Genomic DNA, 12,823 nt, shown 5'->3' with positions numbered 1-12,823 from the left:
CTCGCTTGAGCCCAGGAGTTGGAGGTTGCTGTGAGCTGTAATGCCACGGCACTCTACCCAGGGGGACAGCTTGAGGCTCTGTCTCAAAAAAAAAAGCTTCCAAGCTAGTGGCTGTGGGCCCTGGTTTTATGGACATTTGCTCTATCTGGCTTCCCCAGAAGTTGTGTGGGTATGCAATACCTGCCCATGGGGTGTCCATGACTTCCTGACCTTCCATCTCTCTCCCCATGTCAGCAGAGGAATGAAGAGGTGACAGCAAGGAATCTCACCCCTGGTAGATGCAGTGCTTTAGGACTGGGACTTCAAAATGGTGCCAGGGTTGGGCTTGACACTCAATGGTGTCAAGGATTTCAAACACACCATCCCAACACACAGAGTTCAGAGGCCACCAGGACCTACCTCTTGTGCCCTCTTTCCAGACTAGTGCTCCTGCAGAGTCTCCTGGCAGTTCCTGTGTCAGTTCAGAGCCTGGCTGTGGTGAGGGGATCTCCCACAGCTCTGATTGCAGTACTTTGGCGGGGAATATGAAGCCCCAGGGCTCTCTCCTCTGTCCCTTCCACAGGTGTGGATGTACTCCTTGGCTACCTCCCATCTTGCTGAGTAACTGATCCTACTTTCCTCTCCTTCACTTGGGTACTTATTATCGGCATTATTGATTCCCAATGTTCTTTCTTTGACAATTGATCAGAAGCTGCATATCTATTATCTAGTTTTGATCCTCTCCCTGAGAACAGCATGTGCAGGCTGCTTCTAGTCTGACTCCTGGCCCCTATTTCCTTTTGAATTGAGAGAACAGAGCTTTATAGAGGATCAAAGATTTTCTGAGTAATCACTATAAAATCAAATGTCCAAATTCTTAGCATATCAACCAGAACCTCTACAAATAGTCCTTCACCCCTCTTTAGACTTATTTTTTACTCCCTTTCTCATAAACCATAAATTTAATCTAACTCTATTCCTAAACCATGCCTTGCACTTTCCTCTTTTGCTGTTTTTGCCTATTTTTTTTCCTTTGGTCATTGGGGCTACATTCTTTTACTCACATTTTAAATATTAAAATCCTAGTTATATAAATACCCCTTTTGCTATGAAATCTTCCCAACATACCTCTGGTCAATAATTGCACTTTTCTCTTGGTAATTGAATTGTTTTTGCATTAATTAATTTATTTTTTTCTTTTGACAGTACCAGCAACTGTGTTAAATTCTAAATAATGGAAACAAAAAGGAAAAAACAATTGTGCCTTCTTAGAACTTACAGGAGGAGACAAATGAAACAAATTATTATGAAGTCAATATGTAATCACATATTATGGCAAGAGTGGTGATGTGAAACAAAGGTGAAGGGACAGGCTACCGAGGGTGACCTACTTAGACTTAGAAATAGAGGAGGCTTTCTGAAGAAGTGACATAAAGCAGAAGGTTGACTCTCATATTCTTAAAGTTATTTGCATATTTGGGGATTCCCCTGCTCAATCTAAGTTCCTATATGCATTTTCAATTTTATTACCTCTACAAGATCTGAGATAGGCTCTTGCCTGTTGGGCTGATCAATAAATGATGGACCCATTGAAAGGTATTTGCTCACTTACCAAAAACCTAACTTGATACATTCATTTGGGCTCTGAATTAATGTGCTAAGTCCCCTTTTTTTTCTTGAACTGGGCACTGAACTGAGCCCTTGACTGATCGGGAGGACTGGAATGAAGGATGTAGGGAAGCAATGTTTGTTCCCAGTCATGTCCTCACCACAAATGAAACTCAAGAGATGTGAACTTTAATTCTGCTGATCTTCATTTTCATGCCTTAGGAAAGCATTGGAAGGGTGTTCCATACGTAATCTTTGTCCTTATGAAGGACTAGAGGATTCTACCATCAAATTAGGAATGATAAATTAAAAATGTTGGGGCGGCTCCTGTGGCTCAAAGGAGTAGGGCGCCAGCCCCATATGCCAGAGGTGGTGGGTTCAAACCCAGGCCCAGCCAAAAAATTCAAAAAAAAAAAAAAAACAAAAAGAACCCCAAAAAACTAGAGTACATTTTTTTTCTCTTTGATACAGGGTTTCTCTCTGTTGCCAGGCTGGAAAGCAGTGGCAACAAACTCCCCAGCTCAAGTGATCCTCCCACTTCAGCCTTCTGATTATTTGTTGTTATTGTTGTCATTGCTGGTTTTGGCCAGGATTGGGTTTGAACCCGCCATCTCTGGTATGTGGGTCCAGCACCCTACTCCTTGAGCCACAGGCGCCACCCTCAGCCTTCTGATTAGCTGGGACTACAGTGTGTGCCACCATGCCCAGCTAATTTTTTATCTTTTATTTTTTGTAGCGATGACGTCTTGCTATGTTGCCTAGGCTGGAAGACCTGGCCTCAAAGGATCCTCTCAACTTTGCCTTTCAAATGCTGGGATTATAGGTATGAGCCACCATACCTGGCCTTAAAACACATTTGATACCTATATTTCTAAAAATGAGAATGTCTATATTTCAGTTTTTCTGTTTCTACTGTGGTAAATGCACAGACTGTTTTATTTAGCAATCCTCACCAAAACTGATTTTCCAGTTAGATACTTCAACATGTCCAACTTTCTTTAGCAAGAGAATAAGGCTGTTTTAAAATTAGAAGTGATTAAATGCTAAAGCATTACATTTGGAAATGATTAAACAGGAAGATGTGAAGTTATTTGGCTATAACATTAACCTTTCAATGAGTTCTAGGGTATTTGCAGCTGGTCTGACTGGGAGGTAGAAGGTACTGTCCTCATCATTTTTCTTTGTTTCAACTTAAATTTGACTTTCAGAATCAACATCTTTGTGCTCCTCCTCTAAGAAGGATGAAAAACCCAAACAAGTAATCTGGAGGAAAGAGTCTGAATCTGGATCTTTTCAGCAGGAGACGGCCTGTCACGGAGGACGTGCAGGTGAGGGAGCGAGTCCAACTTGGAGTAATTCTAGCCCTCTCTTGCCCAAAGGGATTCAAACTCTCATTCTCCTTCCAAGCAGTGCAGGCCTCAAGGCATTTTTGGAAGAGTGATAATTATTATCTTTAAGTAATTCAATATAAGAATACAATAATGTGTTAGGCCTGAAGTAAGAGAACTTTATAAAAAAAGAAAAATCTTAACTAAAATAGAAAAATGGCAGCATTTCTGCTACAGCCAGACTGGAAAAAAATTTAGCAAATTATAAAAGTACTTAATGGTTTGTTTGGAAATTAACATTATTTTCTTTTTTTCTCCTGTCCAAAAGACAGAACTGGATGGTCTATTGTTGCAACACACTATGATCTTTCTTAAAGACATTTTCCAATTAATGGTATTGCTTCCTTAGGTGTGAGCTCTACAATTTAAAAAAGCAGCCTGTGTTCAAAGAGGTATTTCATACTGTCACTTTATCAGAAGAGCAATCTGCCATTTTTTGACAGCCAGTGACTTGTGGCTGAATCAGTGATACTTTTAAAAAGAACTCATTATCAGTCTAGTGAACAAAATATGCATTATAAGATAGCGCAGGATTATAATTTTTCAATGTCAGTGATTTTGTCTGCCTGGGTGTGATGGATTGGGGATCAGCTGAAGCAGTTTCAAATATTTGATACTGTAGGAGATTAGCAAATTTAGACAGGCAGGTATTTCCTCCATTTTCCCCCACATGAACCAGTTGTTCCTTTCTTATAAGAAGTGCTACTTTGAGAAAAAAATTAAGAAAAAAATTTAAGCCATGCTTTTATGCCTGAGTAGTCATCTTTTGGGGAACAAGGAATCGTTAATAACCTAAACATCACCAGCAGACTTTACTGGAGAATGAGAATGAATGAAATGGGAGCTATATGGTGAGAATGAGAATGAATGATGGGAGCTATATGGTTTTAATTCTAAAACCTCTTCATGGTTCTGTGACTTTGCGGTCAAATTAACATCCTGTGAGAAGTAAGCAAATGGCAAAAAACAAAAACCAGAATGGGAAGAGGTTAGAAGAGCAGCATCCTGCTAGCTGACCTAAGGACATTTTTAGACAAACTATCATCATCACTGATAGCCTGGGGCAGATTATTTACACATCTCTAGTGTTGGGTATTGTATGAATGCCTCAAATTATTTCAGCTATGGAAAGATGAAATTGTGATGTGTCAGGTTGAAGCCTCATTTGAGAGAATCCTACATTCCACAGTGACTACTGACTGGAAATTCAGACTGGGTGAAGGAAGGGAAAGAAGTGAGAATATAATGAAACATCATTGGCACAAACGTGTTTGTGATTTTTTCAGAAGAGCCTTTTGAAAATGATCTTTTTTATATTTAACCCATTCAGACATATCTAAAGGCATCTCCTTGTTTTTGGATATTACAACATTTATCTGGCCAGATAGTAGAGAAATTATCTAATTTCTCTACTAATATCTTCCTAATATCTCCATTAGGAAGTGTTTTTACATATAGGGAATTGAAAAGATTTAGGAAATACAGTGAGATATTTTATGTTAAGATTTTGTCTTGGTATAGAATATGCAAAAAGGAAAAAAAATGAATTAGATGAATCTATTCTGTGTTAGTCATCCCCCAAATTCTTTTTCCTAATATTAGTATACGACCATGTCAGGGGCCTGGTGTTTGAGGGGCCGGGGGCCTCCTCAAATATGGTTGGAAGGCAGTACTGGTGTATTATCTGTCAGACTTTGAAATCGCAGAAGCTTATTTTCAAATCTCAACTTTTCCACTTGTTTAGCATATGCTAAAACTCTAGTATGGACAGTTTTATTTATTTGTTTGTTTATTTATTTATTTATTTATTTTTGGGAGACAGAGTCTCACTTTGTCTCCCTCAGTAGAGTGCTATCATGTCATAGCTCACAGCAACCTCAAACCCTTGGGTTCAAGGATTCTTTTGCTTCAGCCTCTTGAATAGCTGGGACTATAGGTGCCCACCACAACTCCTGGCTAGTTTGGGTTTTTTTTTTTTTTTTTGAGATGAGGGTCTCACTCTTGTTCAGGCATGTCTTGAACCTATGAGTTCAGGCAATCCACCTGTATCGCCCTCCAAGAATGCTAAGATTATAGGTATGAGCCATCCTGCCTGCCTATTGATTTATTTTGAGACAGAGTCTTACTCTGTTGCCCTTAGTAGCGTGTCATGGTGTCATAGCTCACAACAAACTCAATCTCTTGGGCTGAAGTGTTCCTCCTGCCTCAGCCTCCCAGGTAGCTGGGACTATAGGCACTCACTACTGTGCCTGGATAATTTTTCTATTTTTAGTAGAAATAGGGTCTCACTCTTGCTCAGGCCGGTCTTGAACGCCTGAAGTCATGCAATCTACCTGCATTGGCCTCCCAAAATGCTAGGATTGCAAACATGAGCCACCATGCTCCCTTGATAGTTGTGAATATTATTATTGTTCAAGTGAGGAACCTAGACGGCCCAAGTGATCTCACAAGTATTTCATCACTTTCTGCCATAGGCCTTGACCACTTTCTTCTTGGATTTCTGAGATAATCTGGTTTGCACTCCTTGCCTTCTGCCTTATTTCTTCTGTGTTCTTTCGACACATTACTGGAAAAATACAGTCTTGTAAATATACAAACATAATCATGTCATAACATGTATTGGTACACTTCATGGCTTTCTTTAACTTCTAGCACAAAGTTTAAAGTCATAAAATTGTATATGAGGTTTCTCCTTTTCTGTCTCACAACTCCCTTATGGGTACCCTTTGTGTCAGTTAGGCTGAGTTATTTGCTATTTTCCACACAGTACTTATATTTTTCCCCCAGCTGACCTCTTCCCTTTTAATCTTCCATTGTGCCCTGCCAACCCCACCTGACACACAACAAATAGCGCGCTCTCTCTCTCACGGATCCCGGTCATCCAGCTGAAATGAAAACTCCTCTGGGAAGTCGGCCCTTGCCATAATGAATTTGGTTTACCTTCCTTGTGCCTCAAGAACACAAACTCACACGTCTTTCCAAGCACCTTCACTCTATTTTATTGTTAGGTGTTGGAAATGACTTTATTTTAGATCCCTAGCTGAATGCCCGGCAAGAAGCTAAAAAAATTGTTGAAGGATGAAAGTCTAATGTTTAAGTGCTTCTAAGTCTAAAGTCATTTATATTTTGAAAGGAATTAATGATTTGTGGTAAGAAAATGAGTCTCAAATCTGGGAATTTTAGGCTTTGGTCAATGGAGAATGGTGTGCGCGCGCATTGTGTGTGTACTGTGTCAGTGTGTGTGTTGGGGAGGTGGTAAGAATGTAGGGAGATAGGTGATGTGTATATCTCAAAATATTTAAAATAATTATCATGTAGTTGGCTATTCTATTAGTTAAAAATATGACTAATATAACTAATGAGACCATTAGTCATAGTGACTTAAACATATAAGGACTTTCCTCTTGTAATGAGAGATGTGGAGGTCGGTAGTTGTTGGTTTAGTGGCTTAAAAATGTCAGTGTGGACATCTCTGTGATTCTCTGGCCTCCTTTTCAAGGCTTCCTAATGGCTTCCTGAAGTGTAATCACCAAGACCGCATTCCAGGTAGAAAGGCAGAAAGGAGAACGCCAAGGGAAAATGCAGGTGGAGACCTACGGGGCCACATTAGGGGACCATGTGGGACAGTGGCCGAATCTGAGGTGACCATGGTACCTGATTAAATAACTTTGCTTCATTGTGCTTCTGCTAATTAAGTTTTTTTCGGATGACAAACTGATTGACCTTCTGGTAAATTCAGTAAATCTAAGCAAATAAACTATATTCCAAATGAAAGCTATGGTTTAACGTATTGACCCATTTGATTGTGTATTATTTCATTGTTCTACTCAATCCCATCAACAAAACCTTAAACTTGCCAGCATTATTTACACAAACATATTAATTAAATACTCTTTGCCAAATTACTGCACATATAAGAAAATACGTTTTTATATGTATACATGTGTATATACATGCATGCAGTATATATCAGAAAACAGAACAACCTTGTTTTCTAGAAGCTTGTTAAGTAGTGGAGGAAACCAAGAACCCCCAGGTATCAAGTATTCTTCTAGATGATACATTCTATCACCCAGCCAGGCCTTAGTTGCTCTGGACAGGTAGCACCAGGACCTACTCCATTCTGGGCAGAGGAGGACAAAAACTAAGAAGGCTTTTGGAAGGAACTGACAGCTCATCTGTTTCTTTTTAAAGGAAGATAAGGAGTCGGGAGAACACGACTGTAGTTCCAAGAATACGAAAAATCAGATGTTCAAATATAGAGAGTGTAAATCTATGGTCAAGTTTCACACTATATTTTCCAGGGTTACATGTATAGATTTATATCAGTCATTAAATTCTGAATTATTAGTCTTGCGATATAATTTCCATTCCAAGCTGTTAGTTCTTAGAGCAGAGAACCGCAAAGCTATACAAAGACAAGAGTGCTGGATGAGCACCTTGGCTCCTGTCTGAATACCATAAGGAACAGCTAGGAGTGTGATGAGTTTCGGGTGAAATATGTACTTGAGATATCGGAGGAACATCTGACTGGAAGTCGAGTAGGTAGGGTGATAAACCGTCTTGGAGCTTAAAAGTAAGGTATGGGATAAAAATATAGATGTTAAATTCCTTTATTCATCGCACAGCACATATCATTACACAATATGTGCTAGATGCTGGAAATACAACGGGAGTATGAAAAAGTTTCTACCCTCGGCATGTTTGCCTTCCAACAAAGGAGACAGGTAAGCAAAGGTTTTAGTGCACCTATAGGCAACATTCACATTAAAGCAGAGTGGTGGTAGAAAAGAGGGACTCATGATAGAATGTGATAAGAAGCATCTGGAGAAATAGAAAGTCAGAAAAATGGTATCACACAAATCAAGAGGGGTGAGAGTTGAATAAAGTGAGTGAAGAGTCTCAAAAGCAGAAATAAGGCTCAAGAGCTCAGGACCAAAGGGCCTGCAGGGGAGTGAGGAATTAGAAGGTTATTAGAGAGCTTACTGAGGGCAGATTCAGGGAATTGGAGGCAGGCGGAAACATTTCCCTGTGAAGAATAAATGGGGGATGAGGAATGCATGTCGTCTGCTCCTTTTACAAAGCATGGGTGTAGGGGGATGGAGAAAATTAGGGAGTGCAGAATTAAGAAGCTTCTTTACACAAATAGCAGATTAAAAAGAACTATTGGCCAGGATGAGTCTGGGACAATATTCTCAAGGAATTCAGAGAAAGTGGGATCTGGAGAAAGGGCATGAGTTAGTTCATCTTGCCTGTTTATACAGGAAATACCTGAAGGTGGGAAATTTGTAAAGAAAAGTTTATTTGGCCCATGGTTTTGCAGGCTATACAAGAAGCATGGTGTCAGAATCTGCTTCTGATGAGGATTTCAGGGAGCTTCCAATCAAGGCAGAAGGGGAAGGGTGGCAGGTGTGTCCCATGCTGAGAGGAGGAAGAAAGGAAGGAGGTGGTGCCAGGCTCTTTTAATCAACCAGCTGTCTCATGTACTAATCAAGCAAGAACTAATGACCACAGGAGGCCACCAAGCCATTCATCAAGGAAGTGTCCCCAGAGCACAAACAACCTCCATGTGGCCCCAGGTCCAACACTAAGGATTAAATTTTAACATGAGATTTGGAGGGGCCAAACATGCAAACCGTATCAGGGAATTAGCCTCACTTGGGATCTCTGACATTACAACCAGAGGGAAGACAGGGTTCCTGGATTTGGGTACCAGTGAGTCTGGGAGAGAGGAAGGAGTTGAGAGAATAGCTACTGATGGGCTCCATTTCTCTGTAAAGGGGACTTAAGACTCTTTGAGGGCTTAGGATTAAAATCTTCAGGGTAATGGTGAAGGTTTAAAATGCTATCATGGGGCTAGACACCTGTCGCCCCATGGTTAGGGTGCTGCCCACATGCACCTGGGGCTGGCAGGTTTGAACCCAGGCTTGGGTCTGCTAAACAACAATGACAACAACAACAAAAAAATAGATGGGCGCTGTGGCAGGTGCCTGTAGTCCCAGCTACTTGGGAGGCTGAGGCAAGAGAATCACTTAACCCCAAGAGTTGGAGGTTGCTGTGAGCTGTGACACCATGGCACTCTACCAAGGGCAACATAGTGAGACTCTGTCTCCAAAAAAAAAGTGCTGTCAGAGGGAGTGGTAGAGGGAGTTTCTCAGGAGAGCCTCAGAGTGTTGCCAGATGATCTTGAGGTCCTATCCCAACACAGAGACCAAGACACTGTGTTGGCACGAGTCTCTCTTACCAAGCAGTTTTTCTCCAGAGCACTTAATTTACGTTCAGGAGTGGAGGAGTGTTCCAGCACAGGGGCAGGTTGGCTGGGAGAATAAGTGAATACAGGATTCCAGGGTATTGGTGAAAAATAGTCTGAGCAGAGTTTCCCACAGTTTCCTCCTCCAGAATTCTCAGTGTCTTCGATAGCTTTTACACACTGAGGTCTGAGACAAAGCTCCTCTCCGCCCCTCCGAGGATGGCCAGAGGAACCAGCTCTCCCAGGCTAGTTAGCTCCCGTGGCCTAAGTGCCCGGAGCACTTAAAATATTGAAATAAAATGTCACAATTAACTAACAGAATAAGAATTTTTTTCTATCGCCCTATCGCAAGTGGTTGGGCAGCACTGGTTTAAGTGAGCTGTAAGGTTAGGATAGCAGCGATGCCTCAAGGAAGTTCAGACTGCCAGGGAATAGATGCTTTCCTAAGGTAAAGACCAGGGAGTGAGGGCAACAACAGGGCTGCAGGGACTGCCCCGTGGCCAGAGGGGTGGATAGGAGAAATAAAGATTTCTAAGATTTTGCTGTTCCAGGAAATAACAAAGACGGGGGTGTGGCTTCAGGAGTGGTTAGCTGGAGAGGAGAGGAGGAGGACAAGGACTGCGAGTGGAGTTGGGGTTAGAATGTCCCCAGAGACAGTTCAGATCGCTGGGGGTGATGGCAGTCAAGGCTGCGGCACCTCTATTTTTCTCCTCATTCTCCTCTTTCCTCCCACATTATGGTAACAATTCAATTAGGGGTTGTATTTTAAGGATGCCCATGGTCTGTAAGTGGAAGATTACTTAATACTAAGGCAGCTCTAGGGATCAGAGCTAATCTTTTTCTTTTTCATTTGAACAAGTGATTCCACAGCTAAAAACAAGTTTGAAGGCTGTAGGTCTGAGGGATGAATAAACTAAACACCCCTCAGGGAACTCAACGGAAATTCTAGCTCTTTCACCTGACTTGCAAACTGTTGTAAATGCTGTTATAAAAAAGATGCTTTAAAATAAATTAAGTTCTTTCTACATCACAAACTGCAAGGACATAAATCTTCACACATCTGACTTTCAGAGCGTCTTTGCTGCAGGTGATACTGTGGACTCTTTCCTAATGCTGCAGCTTTTCTATAGGATTCTCCTGTGCAAAATCATGTAGTTCAGCACAAACCATTCTGAAAGGATAGCTCAAAAGAATTCCAAGTCTGTTACTGGGTTTAATACTTGCTTCCTAATATAGATGGGGGAGTCTGTGTTTCTGTGATCGGTCCAAGTTATAGTTTCTCTCGTGTGGCCTCTATGTTTCACTTCATAGCACCAATGTAAGAGATGTTTCTATATAAAAAATTTTTCTTTGTTTTGTGTTAACTCCAGAGAAGCCTCAGTTGAAAATCCAGAACTGTTACTATTTCATTAAGCCAGGAGAGAATTCTTTTCTTTCACTATTATTTTCTTTCTTCTTTTTCTTTTCTTTATATTGTTCTGCTGCAATGGTAGCTGATTTTATTAAAAGCACGTTAGGAGAGATTGTGGTCTTCACTTACGTAGCAAAGAGCTACGTGTTAGACTATAGTTAATGTTTTCCAAAATTTAAAAGCTATTATCTCAAAACATTATTTCAGGAAAATTCAACGTTTTATGAAAAGTTACATTGTGTAGTTCCGGCAGTAGCAATGTGGTATAATGTGCTACTAAAGTAGAATTTTCAGAGGATGTAATTTTTCCATGTATACACAAACGTACGTAGTTTTGCTTCTGGCTGTTCTAACAAATTGCAGTTATTCAAAATGAAATGTGATGGGATTTTTGTAAAGGATTTGTGGACATAATTTTCAAATCTATATTTGTGATGGATGAACTATTTGGATGTAAGTGTGAGAGAGATAACTTGTAAATCTGTTTATAGACATTTGGACTGAACTTCTGCCACAAGAGAGAAATAAAATTAACTTATTCAGATTGTGCTCATGTCTCAGATAAGGGGGGAAAGTGGTTTCTGCTATTAGATCTAACGTCAGAGTGCAACCACAAGAGGAGAAACGGTTTCAGAACCTCTGTGAAAGCTGCAAATATGAAATGACAATCTAAATGTGTGATGAAAAGGAACCATCTCTCAAGGGGAGAATTTTCAAAGGAAACTTACTCTAAAATCTCTTTAGATGTTCAATCTGTAGTCTGAACATTTAATTTTTTTTTTATCAGCTTTGAAATTGTACTCATTTAAATCTGCTTTGTGTCATTTTGGAAAGGTATATATGTTTGAGAAGATGTCTGAATCATCTCTCAAATTAATGCCAAAGGGAAGAAACTAGGCCTTGGAATTTATTTTCCTGGGACAAAAACAGATGTTTGGGGAAGTTGCAAATTAGAGAGAGAGAGAAATACATAAGCACCAATCAATTTCTGTGTCTTGTTTAGGCATTGTTTGCAAGAGGTAATTTAGCTTTTGTTAATATTGTAGAGAACCTAAAATGACTGCTATGTATTTACTTTTAAAGGACTTAATTCAGATTCTCATCTAGAGGCATGAATTTTTCAGAACCCTTCCTAATAATCTTATGATATGCTCATTTCTTCCCAAAGCATAAAGAAGGATGGAGCAAGAATGTCCTAGGAGGAAAGGTGAGAATTAAACTATCACATTTTAATGGAGTGAACTAAATTGACATTTTTGTGGAAACTATCCCTTTATTATCCTTTAAAAGTAATCTAGAATGGTGTTTTATATCTTTGTGCCTTTTCATTCTTTGTCTTGGAAATATTTAGTGTAGAAAATTAAATGTACATGAATGCCTTTAAATTAAAATTGGAGAAATATTCAAAAAGTATTATTATTCTTACTTTTTTTTTGAGACAGAGTCTCACTATGTTGCCTTGGGTAGAGTGCCGTGACATCACAGCTCACAGCAACTTCTAACTCTTGGGTTTAAGCGATTCTCTTGCCTCAGCCTCCCAAGTAGTGGGGACTACAGGTGCCCACTACAACACCTGGCTATTTTTGTTTGCAGTTGTCTTTGTTGTTCAGCAGGACCAGGACAGGTTTGAACCCTGTGTATGTGCCCAGTGCCCCAACTGCTGAACTACAGACACCAAGCCTCTAAAATTCTTCTTCTTATTATTATTATTCTGTGAGACAGAGTCTTACTTTATCACTCTTGGTAGAGTACCCTCACATCACAACTCACAGCAACCTTCAACTCCTGGGCTTAAGTGATTCTCTTGCCTCAGCCTCCCGAGTAGCTGGGACTATAGATGCCCACCACAACACCTGGCTATTTTTTTATTGTTGTTGTTACAGTTTGGCCAGGGCTGGGTTCGAACCCACTGCCTTTGTAAGGTGACCAGACATCCTGCTTTTGATGGGACAGTCCCGATTTTTAACAATTTGTCCCAGGTCGTGTGGCGTTTTTAAAAAGTCCTGATTTTTGGAAAGAATGCACAACAAACTAGGGAATGGCAGGAGAAAGGGAAGAGAATAGACGGTTTTTGGCTACCATGTGGCTATTTTGCCAGGATATGAGTTTTATATTATTTTTGTTAATTTTATAATGTTAAACTTTAATAATAACAAATAATTGTTGAGAACTGATTATCGAGAACTG

This window comes from Otolemur garnettii, unplaced genomic scaffold, assembly GCF_000181295.1.
Source record: "Otolemur garnettii isolate 467f Iridium unplaced genomic scaffold, OtoGar3 scaffold00017, whole genome shotgun sequence".
Lineage (NCBI taxonomy): Eukaryota > Metazoa > Chordata > Mammalia > Primates > Galagidae > Otolemur > Otolemur garnettii.
This window is presented reverse-complemented; position numbering follows the sequence as displayed.